The sequence below is a fragment of the Glycine max genome, chromosome 1, assembly GCF_000004515.6.
Source record: "Glycine max cultivar Williams 82 chromosome 1, Glycine_max_v4.0, whole genome shotgun sequence".
Lineage (NCBI taxonomy): Eukaryota > Viridiplantae > Streptophyta > Magnoliopsida > Fabales > Fabaceae > Glycine > Glycine max.
The window spans coordinates 16,292,012-16,307,538 of record NC_016088.4 but is presented as its reverse complement, the minus strand read 5'-3'; positions in this window follow the sequence as shown (position 1 = coordinate 16,307,538).

Sequence of the window (15,527 nt, the reverse complement as noted above, 5' to 3'; positions counted from 1 at the left end):
TTTATCTATTCTTTTTCCCAAATCCCTTTGCAAAGATTGAATAGTAAATCATATTAAGCATGGAGATGTATGTAGAGGCAAAACAAAGTCACTCTATCCCTAGCAATGATCTATTTAGATGTCCTTTCCAAGTTCTTTAGAAATTACCATTTCCCAATGTATAACCCCTAAAAACTAATGCATGGATGACCATACCATACAATAAAGATGAAGAGCAGAAAAGAGACAATAGAAATTGAAATTGCATTTAATAGATAATAAGAACAGTTACATTACAAGGGCGTTGGCTGCTAGGCTCCCAACAGAGGAGGGTTTAGCCTCTCATAGCCATGAAAGGCTTTACACTTCAAATGCTAATGTGGATGGAAGAAGGGGCTGGATGACTAAAAGAAAGAAAGGGAGGAATGGCTAGAGAAGAAGGGTTTCCCCTAAGGGATAGGCTCAGGCTTTGGAGATCTTCAATAGAGAGCTATGAGACTTGGTGTGTCTTCCCCTTCTGCTTCCTCTTCCTTATATAGGCCCCCCATAGCTTACTTTTCATGCTGACTTCACGCTTAGCACATGATTTACATTAATATACTCTCAGTAAGATGGATCACGCTTTGATGATCTTTGGTTTCTGGTCATTGGTTTCTTCTGTGCACCTTTAGTGTTGACCTTTTCTAGACATTGGTTTCTTCCCGGAGTTTACTCTTTAGAATTTTGATCAAGCTCCTCAAATCGCTTGGATATGGTTTCTGATGTAAGCTCCGTTGGAGATTATAGGCCTAGGATCTTCTTCATCAATGGATTCCTTTGCTTCTTGGAAGATGAATGGCAGCGGAATGGAGAAGGAAGAGAGAGAGGAGATGCCACTTCAAGGAGAAGATGAGTCTAGAAGAAGCTCACAACCATAGGAGGCCATGGATAAGAGCTTGGAGGAAGAAGGAGATGAATGAAGGGAGAGAAAGAGAAGAGCACGAATTTTTGTGCTCTAAAAGAGCTCTAAAATCTGAAGTTTAATATTCAAAATGGTCAAAGTTAAAAAAATGCACACACATAACCTCTATTTATAGCATAAGTGTCACACAAAATTGGAGGGAAATTTGAATTACAATTCAAATTTCACTTGAATTTGAAATTGAATTTGTGGAGCCAAACTTTGGAGCCAAAATTTCACTAATTATGATTTGTGAATTTTAGTTATGGTTCAGCCCACTAATCCAAGATTAATTCCAAGATTCTCCACTAAGTGTGCTTAGGTGTCATGAGGCATGTAAAGCATGAAGGACATGCACAAAGTGTGACTATATGATGTGGCAATGGGGTGTGGTAAGCAAAGGCTCACCTCCCCCTCTAAAATTTAATTGGATTAGGCTTCTACCAATTCAATTAAATTTATTTCCAACCACACACATCAAATATTCACTTAGTGCATGTGAAATTACAAAACTACCCCTAACACAAAAACTAGTCTAAGTGCCCTAAAATACAAGGGCTGAAAAATCCTATATTTCTAGGGTACCCTACCTACATTATGGAGCCCTAAATACAAGGACCAAAATTAATGAAACCTTAATCTAATATGTACAAAGATAAGTGGGTTCATACTTAACCCATGGGCCCAAAATATACCCTAAGGCTCATGAGAATCCTAGGGCCTTCTCTTGCATCTTTGGCCCAATGTTCTTGGAGTCTTCTATCCAATGCCCTTGGGGGGTAGGATTGCATCAGTTTCCATCTCTTTCGTTATGGTCACTTGGGGCTCAGATAACCCTTGGTCTGAAAAACTTAGCCTCCACTAAAACATATGGATTGAATCAAGTGGGATGGTACCAAGAACATGTTTGGATAATTCACATGCACATGGAAGACCATGACTAGTTCTCAACACACACCCACAACGAGAAGGATTCTTCCCAGCATAATGTACACGCTCATATTCAGCAACAATCTGATTTAAAGCATACCTTGAAACCATGCCAAGAAGCCTCTTGTATAAGGTAACTTTAAAAACATGTCCAACCACATGTGTACTTGTTTCAAAGGATGCTTTAATTTCAGTGTGTTGCAACATGATCATGTTGTTCATGGCATCCCAAACACTACATAGGTTTCCAAGGCTATTCTGTAATACTCTTTTTAAAGCCCAATGAGCATATTCAATCCTAAATTTCAAATATACAAAAAACATTAAACAAATACAATAGTTAAAAACCATCAATTCATCAACCCTAACACAAAAACATCTAACATGATGCAATCCTACCCCACAAGGGCATTGGATAGAAAAACTCCAAGTAGATTGGGTCAGAGATGCAAGAGAAGGCCCTACGGTTCTTATGAGCCTTAGGGTAGATTTCGGGCCAATGGGCTAAGTACGAGCCCACTTATCTTTGTAAATATTAGATTAAGGTTTCATTATTTTTGGGCCTTGTATTTAGGGCTCCATAATGTAGGTAGGGTACCCTAGAAATATAGGATTTTTCAGCCCTTGTATTTTAGGGCACCTAGACTAGTTTTTGTATTAGGGGTAGTTTTGTAATTTTACATGCACTAAGTGGCTATTTGATGTGTGTGGTTGGAAATAAATTTAATTGAATTGGTAGAAGCCCAATCCAATTAAATTTTATAGGGGGAGGTGAGCATTTGCTTACTACACCCCATTGCCACATCATATAGTCACACTTTGTGCATGTCCTTCATGCTTTTCATGCCTCATGACACCTAAGCACACTTAGTGGAGAATCTTGGAATTGATCTTGGATTAGTGGGCTGAACCATAACTAAAATTCACTAATCATAATTAGTGAAATTTTGGCTCCAAAGTTTGGCTCCACAAATTCAATTTCAAATTCAAGTGAAATTTGAATTTCCCTCCAATTTTGTGTGACACTTAGGCTATAAATAGAGGTCATGTGTGTGCATTTTTTTCAACTTTGATCATTTGAATATTAAACTTCAGACTTCAAAGCTCATTTAGAGCACAAAATTTCGTGCTCTTCTCTCCCTCTCCCCTCATTCATCTCCTTCTTCCTCCAAGCTCTTATCCATGGCCTCCTATGGTGGTAAGCTTCTTCTAGACTCATCTTCTCCTTGAAGTGGCATCTCCTCTCTGTATTTCTTTATTCATTCCGCTGCCATTCATCTTCCAAGAAGTAAAGGAATCCATTGATGAAGAAGATCCTAGGCCTACAAGCTCCAATGGAGCTTGCATCTACCTGTTTGTTGTTGTGTTTCCTAAGTGCATCATTCGTCCATGCTGTAACAAATTTTTCCTTATGGGGAATTATCCACGTTTTGTTAACATAGGCAACAAACATGGGCCATGGTGAACAAGAAATTTCAAACTTCTTAAGGCAATCATCGAACTGATGCTCGGAACAACAATCAACCAAACTTCCCCAGGCATCCATGACATACTGCCATGCATTTTTTTACCAATTAAGGATTTACATTTTTCCTTGACATTCTTGTCGATGAGAAACCTGCACAACAAGTTAGTACACTCAGGGAATACAGTTTTCACTACATTCATCAATGCTAGGTCTCTATCAATCACAATAACTCCAGGGAGGGCATCACGTCTAAGAAAAAGACCTCGAAAATGTTTTAGAGCCCATACTACATTATTAACATGTTCACCCTCCAGATATGCAAAACCTGCATAGAATGTCATCCCCGTTGGTGTCACACCAACAAAGTCAAGTAACTGGAGTCTGTACCTATTTGTTTTGTAGGTACTATCTATCAAAAACGCCAAATTACATGCATTGCATAACTTCACTGCATGAGGGTGACACCAAAAGATATCACATACCACATCTTCATCCTTTAATCTATGCCAATGAATATACTGATCCCGTTGAAGAAGCTTCATTAGATGTTGCTTTTCAGTATCACTTCCTCTAATGGAAGAATGATATGCACTTCTTGCATTGTATATTTGTTTGATGGTTGTACAACTATTGGCATTGTGCTCCTTCAACGTTAGCAGAATGTTTCTTGGTTTCACCATTGACTTTGTCATATCAGTAATAATTGTCTTCTCATCCTTACTCAATCGCCCAACGTATGGATGTCCAACCAATGACTTGGCCAATTCATGATTATGACTTCCACACATCAACTTCATCATCCAGCCTTGCCCTTCAACCACTGGTTTCCCATAAAGCTTGAAGGGACGCCTATGTTTCCTACTCCCAGTATCTCTTCTAACAAAATCTTTCTTCCCAGACCTATACTGGCCACTCCTCTCACAACCAATTAACACAAATGAAGTCCTTCCTCTCATACCAGCGTCTGACCTCATAATCACCGCCAAAAATCCGTTTTCATAAGCAATTGATTGAGCCCACTACAAAACATCATCTCGGGTAGCAAACACCTGCAACGCAACCACATAATTTTAGTCTTCAAAGGGACATTCTTTTGATTAATTTAATAACAATAATGAAGATTATGACCTCATATGTATTGAACGCATCCGAACAATCAACATGTTGTTCTTCATTCACACCAGGTTCATGTTCATTTTCATCATCCATATCAACTTCTTCATACTTTATACTATCATACATCTATTGATCTTCATCCATCTTAACAATATATTCAAAATTTTCCACATCACAAACATACAACACCTAATCGCACTATACATATACTATCATAAAAACGAAACATAATTTTTTGTTGCATACCATTTTATAAACACTACAATTCATAACCATATATATTGAAAACCAAAAACCCTATATCAATCTACATAAAAATTATTTCAAATACACATATAAACATATAATTTTTATTTAAAAATTTACACGCTAACATATTTATAATTAAAACAAATCAAAACTTCGAATAAATTTTACCAATTTAAAAATCTGAATAAACCATACGGATCAACTAATCCATATAAACCATATGGATCAAGTGATCTGTATGTTTAAATCAAACTTACGGATTAATTGATCCGTATATTTTATACGGATCATGTAATTTGTAACTTTAATTTAAACTTACGGATCAACTGATCCGTATAGAATGAAAACCAGCAACTCGCGTACCTCCGACGGCGTCGCTATCAAACCAACCACTGCAACAATCACCACCAGCCGGTATCACTTGAACCTCGACCCAAGCAGTACATCACTCAACGAGAAAAATCAACACCAAAGGAGCCACTAGACCAAAAAGCAAACCACGAATGAAAACGGCACAGGGAACAAGAACTTATTAAAGAGGAAGAACAAGCAAGGGTAGTTTTGGAATTACCAAAAATGGTTGGGTGCACAAGCAATAATGCTGGTGCACCTAGCAACAACCCTAATATTTTAGAAATTCTCGTGAAGGCCCATTTAATTTTGGCTATCCCACAACTTTTCAAACAATTATCATCATTCACTGTAACACGTGATCCAATTGTGCTTAAGTAATTTAAACTCTGTGTAAGTGTGCAACATTTTTAATTAATAATTAATAATATCATTATTTAATGTTACTCATAATTAATTTATTATTTATGTCATGGAGATTAATTGAAAAATATGAGTTTGCTTGTATAATTTTTATTGATAATTATACATATGATAAATAATTAAATTGAATGTTTTAACACATATATGGTTATGAATTATTTAGTTCATTTTAAAGTGTTTAAATTATTTTGTTTATTCAGTTTAATTGTATGCTTAAATTTTATATTTATTTAAGCATGCAATATTAAGTTAAATAATTTATGCACGTTAAAATAAATTATTAAAGAGCTTGCATGGTTTCTTTTATTGAATAGTGATATGCATATATTATTTATTTGTTTCTTAAATTTTGTGTGTATGATTTTATGATTATTGTAAATGAAAAATTATGTTAAATAATATTTATGCAATGTTATTCAATTATTTGCATTATTTAGAATGTTATGCAAATATTTAGCTCTTTATTATGAATTCATTAATGTTAAGTGATTAATATAATTTAATTAATTAGAGAATAGCCACAACATCTTTAATGGATTAGGTTTATATATATTAAGTGTTAAAATCACATTTAAAACATTATTTGTGATTAATCATATCTAATGTAATATAATCTACCCTCGATAATTTTATTATATTTGTATGACTAATTAGGATAAAATATTAGTTTATATTTCTTAATTTACACATAGAAATTAAGAAAAAAGGAACATAATTTGATAGTTTTATTATAAGTTTGAATCTAATTGAGTAAGACTTTAGCCCACAAGCAAGTTTTATGTCACTAGGTTCATAAACTAATACATGTTTTACATTGGTAAAACATAATATTTTATTTAGTCTCAAATTATGAATAATGAGAATGTATGTTTGAACTTTCCATTTAATCAATCTACGAACATGTCTGATATTAAGTGTGATATTCCCAAATTGAAAGGGGACAATTATAAGGTTAGGAGGAAAATAATTCTCTTTCATCTAGGCTAGATGGATATTGACTATGCCATTAGGAAAAATGAACCACCAGGTATTACTGAAACTAGCACTCTAGGTGTCGTTGATCTTTATGAAAAATGGGAGAGATCTAATTGCCTCTCTGTGATGTTCATAAAAACTAATATATCTGCTAGTATCTGTAGTTCTATCAATCAACATGAAAAGGTCAAGGATCTTTTGAAGGCCATTAATGATCAATTTGTTACATCTGATAAGGCCATTGCCAGCACCCTTATAATGCAATTATCATCCTTAAAGCTCCATGGAATAAGAGGAGAGTGTGATCATATCATCCACATGAGGGATATATTGGCTCTGAAATCCTTGGAAGTTACCATGTCAAATTCTTTCCTAGTACACTACATTTTATGTACTCTGCCTATGCAGTATGCCCCTTTCAAAATATCTTATAACACACATAAGGATACGTGGTCAATTAATGAGCTATTGACTATGTGTGTTCAAGAAGAGGAAATGTTGATAGTGGAAGAGGGTGAAAAGGTATATTTTACTGCTCAGGGAAAGAAGAAAGGGGGTTAAGCCAAGAATAAGGGCAAGAAAGAGTCAAAGTGTTTCTTCTGCAAGAAGAAAATGCACGTGAAGAAAGGCTGCTCAAAATTTAAGAGTTGACTTGACAAGAAAGGTACTCTATTTACTTTTGTTTGTTATGAATCTAATATGGTTAATGTTAATCATAACGCATATTGGATTGATTCTGTTTCAACAATTCATGTTTCTAATACCTTGCATGGTATTGAAAACCTAAGGAGGCAAGTGGGAAGTGAGTGGTACATCTATTCAGGAGGCAAGATGAGCTCACATGTGGAAGCCATAGGGACATGCAGTTTAGTTTTAAGCAATGGTTTTATTTTGTTCTTAGAAAAGACATTTTATGTTACAAGTTTTTCTAAGAATTTCATTTCTATATCAAGACTTGCACCATATGATTTTTCTTTTAATTTTTTGGATTCTAGTTTTTCTTTAATGCATTACTTGATGGGATTTACTTTATTGAATTGCAAAATGATGATGCCTATAATTCTATGCTTGTTACTACTAGGTTAAAACCATGTGTTGTGAATGAAGAATCATCTATGTTGTGGTACCAAAGATTAGGACACATTTCTATCGAGATAATTAAGAGATTGGTAAATGAAGAGGTACTTAGTGCTTTGGATTTTGCTGATTTTGAAACTTGTGTAGATTGCATTAAGGGTAAGCAAACTAACAAGTCTAAGAAGGGTTCAAAGTGGAGCTCAAACCTATTAGAAATCATACACACTGATATTTGTTGTCCAGACATGGACTCAAGTGGTCCGAAATAATTTATCACTATTATAGACGATTATTCATGATATATGTATCTCTACTTACTTCATTCTAAAGATGAAGCTTTAGATGCCTTTGAAGTTTTTAAGGCTAAAGTAGAGAAACAATGTGGAAAGCAAATTAAGATCGTGAGATCTAATAGAGGTGGAGAGTACTATGGTAGATACATGGAGAATGGACAAGCAACTGGTCTATTTGTGAAGTTTCTTCAAGATCATGGGATTGTTGCCTAGTGCACTATGCTTGGTTCTTCGGATCAGAATGGTGTGGCAATAAGAAGTAACCAAACTTTAATGGACATGGTAAGGAGTATGATGAGTAATAGAAAACTTCCTCAGTTCTTATGGATTGTAGCACTAAAGACGACTGTGTATATATGAATCGAGTACCAACCAAGGCTTCCTCAAAGACACCTTTTAAGTTATTCAAAGGTTGGAAATCGAATTTGCAACATATACGCATTTAGGGATGCCCATTTGAAGTGAGAATTTATAACCCACAAGAGAATAAACTAGACCCAAGGACTATTAGTGGGTATTTCATTGGATATGTCAAAAATTCCAAAGGGTATAGATTCTATTGTCCATCACATAGCACTAGGATTATGGGATCGAGAAATGCAAAATTTCTTGAGAATGACTTGATCAGTGGGAGTAGTCAATTTTAGGACATTGCTTCTGAAAAGGATCACTATGAAGCTCAACCCTCTAGCTCAAGTGAAAGATTGATTGTCATTCACACCCCTAAAGTACAAATGGGTGTTAGACAACCAATGATTGAAATTCCAAAAAGTGTTGAAAATAACGTGTAAATCAAGTTGTTGATGAGGAACAATAAGTTCCTCTAGAAGATCATGAAGCAACATTAAAAAAGGTCTACTATAGTCAAAAGTTCAACAGTTCCTAGTGATTATATGGTGTATTAGCAAGAATCGGACTACAACATTGGAGCCGCAAATGATCTTGAATCATTTTCACAGGCCAAGAGTTTTAAGGAATTGAACTTGTGGTACAATGCTATGAAAGATGAGATGGATTCTATGGTATCTAATCAAGCATGGGATCTTGTAATTGGATGTAGATGGGTCTTTAAAACCAAGAAAGGCTCACAAGGCAACATTGAGAGACATAAGGCAAGACTTGTTGCTAAAGGGTTCACTCAAAGAGAAGGAATTGACTATACAAAGACATTTTATCCTGTATCTAAGAAAGATTCTTCCTGAGTAATTATGGCATTAGTAGCTCATTTTTACTTTGAGTTACATCAAATGGATGTGAAAATGACATTCCTTAATGGTCATCTAGAGGAAAAGGTTTACATGAAACAATCTGAAGGATTCTCCTCTAGTGATAGTTAGCACTTGGTCTGCGCTAAGCACCTAGCTCTGTTTTCAGTTTTAATTTTTTTGTTTTTTTAGAATAAACCTATACTAATCTCTTATGTTTTGTCTTATATTTTGCAGATGGCATCTCAGAAAAAAAAAAAGTCCCTTGCTTCTTCATCTTCTCAGATCAGATATGATAGACACAAATTTTCTTCCCCTGAAGCATGGGATCGTTACACAAATAATATCTTCGGCAGAAAGATCATACCTGAAAGGAATGTGCAATTGTCGTTCAATGACTTTGAGGAATTTCAAAGGGAGTTAATCAAGAGGAACTAGCAAAAAAAGATCGTGAATTTGGTAGAGGGAAGCATAGATGTGGCACTTGTAAAGTAGTTTTATGCAAATGTTTATGATCCTGAAGACAAGTCACCAAAACAGGTTAAAGTTAGGGGGCAATGGATTCCATTTGACTCAGCTGCCCTCAACTCTTTTTTGGAAACACCAGTGGTTATAGAGGAAGGAGAAAGTCTTCCGACATATGCAAGGTTTGTTTTGCTAAGACCAAATCAGCAAGAGTTAGCAGCCTGCTTGTGTATCCCAGGCAAGGGATTTGAATTGAATTCAAATGGACTACCTTTGAAGATTTTAAGGAAAAACTTGACTACTCTTGCTCAAACTTGGAGTTTCTTTTCTTTTTCTAACTTGGCTCCCACCTCTCATACTTCTAGTCAGATTACACTCATGGCCCAGCACGACTCCTCAAGGCTCGGTATTCCTGCCCTAATCACTGCTTTATGTAAAGCCCGGGGAGTCCACTTTGATTCCTTGACCCATGAGAGATTAAGTCCTGCCATTAATTTGGCATACATTAAGAAAAACTTCTGGAACCTAGATGACCTATCAGTTACTTTCAGAGGGTCGCGCAAGGCCAAAGGGAAGAGATCTGAGGCTCCCCCATCTTCTGAAGTTCCTCCTTCCTCAGCTCCAGCACCTATTCCATCTATCCCATCTGCACACACATCTATTCTTCCAGTTCCTCTCTCTGCAGGACCATCATATTTTACTTTTACACCACAGATACTGCACTCCATGCTCCAGAGCATCCACAAGGGCTAGTCCATTATCATGCAGAGCCTTCAGGGCTTGGGCTTGCCCTCCATTATGAGCATGGAGGAGTTTGAGGCTCAGGTGGCCTGGCCAGGAGACCAGCCCTCTTCTTCTGGAGGGGGTGGGGCCTCTGCAGCCCAGGAGCCTGATATTGAGGAGCCACCAGCACCAGTAGCGGAGGAGACTACTCCAGATCAGACTCCACAGCCATCTCCAGCCCCTGCACATATACCTGAGGATGTTGCACTAGTTGTGGAGCCTAAGCAGCTTATACGGGATTCATCAGTAGCTCCAACACTGGATCTTAATGAAGACCAGCCACAGGAGGAGCAGGACGTTTAAATTTTTGCATTCTGACACTTTAGTTTATTTTCAGTTATTTTATGATTTATGTCATTTAAATTTCAGCTTTTATGTTTCAGTTCTTTAAATTTCAGCATTTAAATTTCAGTAGTGTAGTTGTTTGTTTGCTTGTACAAAAAGCTTGATTGAACAATGAATTGGTTAAACTTTGTATGTAGTGGCTTGTTTGGTATGAAATGAGTGTTTGAAAATGATTTGATTGAGCAAATGTATGAATTGAATGGATTGGGATGATTAGATGATTGTTTTGATCAAGTTTGCAGTCATTAGAAGAGAATGAGCATGTGATTGGAAGTATGTCTGAAAATGTTAGTTGGTTGTCAAATTGATTTTGAAGGAATGCATTAATTGTATCTCGATGAGAGTGTGATCCTTATATTTTGAGAGAAACGACTATCATTTAGTACTGACTTTTGCATGAATCTCTGAAGTATGGACTAGATGCATGAATTTAAGGATGATGAAGGCCATGTTTGATTATGAATAGCCACTTAGCCAAAAAGCTGACCATATGTTTGAATGAATTATCCCTTGCACCCAGTTTGAGCTGAATGAATTTATTGATTGATTGAACTTGGAGCCTATTCAGTTGTATCTTCTGCTACCTTATTTCAGTTTGTAGTAGAGCATCATCCACAGAAGCTGGGTTCAAAGCAAATTTGTCCCAAATTTGGGGGAGGCATTGGGTAAGAATTGAAATGGTCAAAGAAAATAATATACACACACTGTTTTTTGTGTTAAAAAAAATTGTAAGAACAAATGAAATTAATTAGTGTGTATGTTGTAATTCAATGAAATAAAGCTAAGTGCCTAAATAAAGGGCGAGTATCGGGTAGGAATGAATGAAAAAAGGTGAAGGTTTATCTATGGATGAATGCTCTCCTAGAACCTAAGCTTTTGAATCCTAGAAAAACCATGATTTGTTGGAAGCCTAACCCCATTACAAGCCTAGAAAGTCCTTCGGATTCAATTTTGTGTGTTCATTGCTGTTTGATATGAGATGAAATGCAAAGGTTGGAACTTGTGTTGGTTGTTTATGATGGAATAAGCCTAAACACTTGAGCTTGAGTGAAACAATGACTGTGAGGTTTTGGTTGATGATCCTTCCTTGATTTCTGTCATGCTTACTAGCTTATTTCAGCTATGACTCTAATGCTTATGCTCCTATCTTTGAAAAGTTGCATGCTTGTGAGAAGTGATTGATTTAAGCATTCCATAATATTCAGTTCATATGGTTGAATTCCTTTATGAATCAGACACCATTTTCTTTTGATTGACCACTGTCTTTGTCACTTGAGGACAAGTGAGCTATTCTTTCTTTTCTTGAGGACAAGCAAAACTGTAAATTTGGGGGAGTTTGTTAGTCGTCTTATACGACTAACTTTTGTATAGAAATCATTTTCCAAAACTTGTATAGTTCCCCAATTTATGGTTATTTTGTAGTGATTTTTGTAAATAAATTTTGTTTTATGGATAAAGATGTCTCTGGAATATGTCCATTGGATTTAATGATGAAATATGTGCAATTTCAGGTGAAAAAGAGGCTAAGTCATGAAGTGCCAAAGGTGACAGTTGAGCTTAGCTCATCAGTAGGCCAAGCACGCATCCACCACTAAGCGTAGCTTCAGTGCGCTTAGCGCGACAGAAGAATCTGGCAGGGCATTGTTAGTCGGTGAATACGACTAACTTTTGTGTATAAAACTTGTGTAAATTGTATCAAACTCCTCCAATTTATGGTTATTTTGTAGTGTTATAATTACTTTTTGTTAAAGATAGGTAATAAATACGTAGTACTCCCATTTTGTGTATTTAATAATCATTTTCTCTCTATTTCAGGATAATTAGGCAAGTTTTGAAGTGTTGATTTTCACCCTCTCGCTAAGCCAATCTGTTGGCTTAGCGAGCTATCCGCTGAGTGCAACATTCCTCGGCTAAGCGCGAGGAAGAATCTGGAAGAAGGATGAGCTTTGCTTGTTCACTGAGCGAAGGGCCATACCGCTAAGCACACCGCTTCGGTCCATCCGCTGAGCGAGAAAAGCCGTGCTAAGCCAAAATTCAGTAATGCGCGCTAAGCGGTTCAGAATTGTACTAAGCACACGAGCACGAACAAAGCCACCTATTTAAGCCTAAAATCAGATTTTTTAGGGGAGTTTGTCCTTTTCTTGAAGCTTCTGCATAATTGGAGAGTTCTAGAGAGAGAAAGGTCCAAGTTCCAAAAAGGTTGAGAGAATTTGTTATGTGAAGATGTGCAGAGACCAGAGCTAGAAGAGGAAGCCATCTTGAGAGCTTGAGATGAGTTTGTGAGTGATTGTGAGGTCCTAGAGGTGGAGAAGACATCCCCACTACTTGTATTTCTGCAATCTTTCATCTTTCTCTTTTCTTTATTGTAAAGGAAGCTTCCCAGTTAATGAAAGCTAAATCCTCTGTTGGATCTTCCTTGTAGTCTTACAAGAGGGATCTGCGGATTAAGTTTTGGTTTTAATTATGTTGTTACAATAATGCTATTTAGTCTAGGCCTAGTCTTACAAGAGGGATCTGCGGACGAAACTTAGTTTAAGTTAGTCTAAACCTAAGGGGGCCGTCTAAATTGGGCCTAGTCCAACAAGAGGGATTTGAGGACGAAGCTTGGATTGATTCGGTCTGACGAGGGATCGAGGTTTAGTAATTTAGGCTACAGCATAGAACACAAGGGCATGATTGATTAGAGAAATATATTTATATGCATCAGCTTGTTTGTTAGAAGGACCCAACATTTCTACCTACTGCTGCCACTTTTACTTACTTTGCATTTTCTAGTTTTTAGCATAAAGGTTTAGTTTAAATTCTGTTTGAAATTATCAATCATACATGTTCTCTCAACAATGCTTCATTTCTGAACTTAACTCAGGCTAACATTAGTTCCCTATGTTCATTACACAGATTCATCCGTTTTAATTTTTAAATACTTGACGATCCAGTGCACTTTCCGACAAATCAGATTTCCCTTGAATTTATTTATACGAAGAAAAAGTGGAACAAAAAGTAACCGCAGGGGAAATCCAACATTTGGCCGCAAAGTCTTTTATCAAAATGCCTTAATCAAAGTTTAATCAATTCGAAAGTAAGATATTTTTGAACTGGTAATCGATTACCAGGTCCTATAATCGGTTACTAGAGAGACCATGAAGATGGCATTTTGAAATTTTGAACTGGTGACATCACGGCACAAACTTATTTGAATTTTGATCTATGTAATCGATTACCAGAATTCTGTAACCGATTACCAGAGAAGAGATTTCATAAAAGCTTTGAAAAGACATGACTCTTCATAAATACAACTGTATAATCGATTACCAGAATCTTGTAATCGATTACTAGTGAGAAAATTTCAGAAAAACTTTTTGAAAAGACACATCTCTTCAAACTATTTTGAAAAGGCACAATGGGCCTATATATATGTGTCTGACTTCGAAAAGTAGAAGAGAGAGATTTTCTAAGAGAACTTAATTGTCAAAAGCTCTCTAAATAACAATTGGCCAAACTCTTGCAAATCTATTGAGAATTCTTCTAGGAACTTCAATTTGTATCATCTACTCTAAAGGAGAGAAATCTTTTTGTACATCTCATATACTCAGTTGTAATCAAGAGATTGTTTGTCTCTTGGCTTGTGAGAATCTTGAACACAAGGGTGAGGGATCCCAAGGTGTTCAAAGATAGTAAAGAGATAGTGGAAAATCTCAAGTGGGTTACTTGAGGACTGGACGTAGGCACGGGAAGTGGCCGAACCAGTATAAATCGAGTTTGCAATTCTCTCTTCCCTTATCTCATTTATTTTATTGCAACTGATTATGTCTTGCATGTTTAAAGAACATTGGTTGATTTAATTGCTGCTTCTTCTTCTGCATTTTGAACCTATCATATATCATTTAAAAGGGGATTAAAATTTGGTAGTTGGAAAAATTTAAAACTTAATTCACCCCCTCTTAAGTTATTGAGGCCACTTGTCCAACACTCCTCTCACATTTTCAGATTTCCATTTCATCTACCATGATTTCATATGAGAACTAACCAACTATTCATATGACTTCAAACCCTGCTCGTCCCAAGAGGTCCAAACACATTGACATTGACATTCACTTTATAAGAAAATTAGTCCAATCCTCTAAATTGAAACTAATTCAAGTTAAATCTTCCCACTTGATTGCTTATTTGTTAACTAAGCCATTATCTACTGCTCATTTGCAAGTTGGGAATCCTTGATGTGCCCATCCCACCTTGAGGGGTATTACAACTAATAATTAATTACTTAGTTAGTCATGAGTTAGCTACTAAATCAAGTAAGTATTCATTTCAATTACTTAGTTTTTCATTGTATATATTCTTCTTTCTTGTACAAACAATTTTATGAATGGGATTGAAGTTAACAAATAGAACCAAGATAAAATCAATGCATAACTGAATTTCTCTTTTCCAAAGTCACTTGAGATTGTTCAAGGTCCAACACCTTAGCAACCCTTTTTTTGTTCTTGTTAATTAAAAAGAATCTTTCAAAAGCATAAAAACAATTTCACACACAAACTTTCTCACTTTAAAGAACTACGTAGGTATGAATTCTTCATCGCACCTGAGGATATATAAGAGCAAGGGCAACACCCTTGTCGACCTAAAAAAAATAAAAATATAAAAAGGGAAAATAAATAATATTGAAGTCATGTTTTTCCACACTCGATTGAAGGTTGTTGTCCCTTGTGAGGGGTGCGTGGGGTGCTGATACCTTCCCTATGTGTAAACGACTCCTGAACCCTTCTTTTCAAAATTCACAGACCTATTTTTGGTTTTTCTAATGTTTTCCTTGAATAAACGTTGGTGGCGACTTCCACGCGTTCTCCTTTTTTGGAAGACACGCCCTTTTCTTTTCATCTCACCCTCTTGCCGAATGGTAGGTTGCGACAAATGGCAACTCCACTGGG